General features: G+C 66.0%; 1 protein-coding gene across 1 annotated transcript in view; it reads right to left on the reverse strand.

The window, feature by feature from the left end:
• LOC105520393 (cystathionine beta-synthase) overlaps positions 1-207 on the reverse strand; it is a 26,699-nt gene extending 26,492 nt beyond the window's left edge. Inside the window, exon 1 of the mRNA XM_011954111.1 lies at positions 51-207. The gene's annotated coding sequence lies outside the window, so the exon portion shown is untranslated. The remainder of the gene's footprint in view (positions 1-50) is intronic.
• Positions 208-1,013: the final 806 nt, after the last annotated feature.

A 1,013-nucleotide genomic window follows, 5' to 3' on the forward strand; every position in this document is an offset into this window, starting at 1 on the left:
CCTGCCCCTGCCCCCGCCCGCGGACCCCGGGGCCGTGCGAACGCCCCTACGTGATGTTCCGATGCTGTTTTACTTGGTTAACTTCTTGCCCTTGGGGAATTTAAGGAACATTTACTAACGAGCTCGAAACGTGCGTCCTGATGGGTGGGGGGATTGCGCGTCCTCGAGGACCGACCCCAAGGGCCCGGGAGAGGGGGGCGCCGCGCCGGGGAGGGACTCGATGGCCGCTGTCTGTGGTCACCGGACACCGTGCGCAGCGTTTTGCGTGACCGCGCCCAGCGCCGGGTCCGATCCCGAGCCGAGGCGCAGAACAGTCGCCTTGCGCGGCTCCGGTGCGGCCCACGGGCAGGGGCAGCCGGGCGCTCGCGGGGACTGGGCCGACGCCGCGCAGGGTGGTAGCAGGGGCGCCCCGCGGGGCTCCTTCGCCAGGTCCCGGAGGCCGCGGGCGGGGCCGTTTCTCAAACACCGTGTTCTGGACTTTCAGAGGCTGAACCTGATCCCCCCGCCCTACGGCTAAATGGGGGACCCCAGGCCCCCAAGTCTCCCTGGAGTCCTGCAGCGAAAGACACGGACGGCGCCCAGCAGCTGTGGGTGGAGGAACGCGCTGCGCCTCCGCGGCGTCCCGGGCTCAGTCCAGAGCGATGCTCTGCAGCCTTCTCCGGCCCGCGCGGCTCCGCCGGGGTCTCTGCCGCGTGGGGCTCACAGTGCGGGAGGGAGGGAGACGTGAATTAGAATTAAATGTCCACTGACAGGAACTGACACGAAGAACAATAAAGCGGGCGACGTGGGGAGGGGACGGGGATGGAGTTACATTAAGAAGGCTCTGGAAGGCGGCACTGGAGGCCGAGACCGCGCCGCTGTCCTCCAGCCTGTGCTACCGAGCGAGGCTGTCTCAAAAAACAAACAAAACAAAACCCTGCCCAGCCTTTGTAAGAAGAGAGACGTGGACACAGACACGCGGAGAGAAAAAGGCCATGTGGAGATGGGGGCAGAGATGAGGTGTGCTGCCACCA

The sequence above is a fragment of the Colobus angolensis genome, unplaced genomic scaffold (assembly GCF_000951035.1).
Source record: "Colobus angolensis palliatus isolate OR3802 unplaced genomic scaffold, Cang.pa_1.0 Scaffold38, whole genome shotgun sequence".
NCBI classification, from domain to species: domain Eukaryota; kingdom Metazoa; phylum Chordata; class Mammalia; order Primates; family Cercopithecidae; genus Colobus; species Colobus angolensis.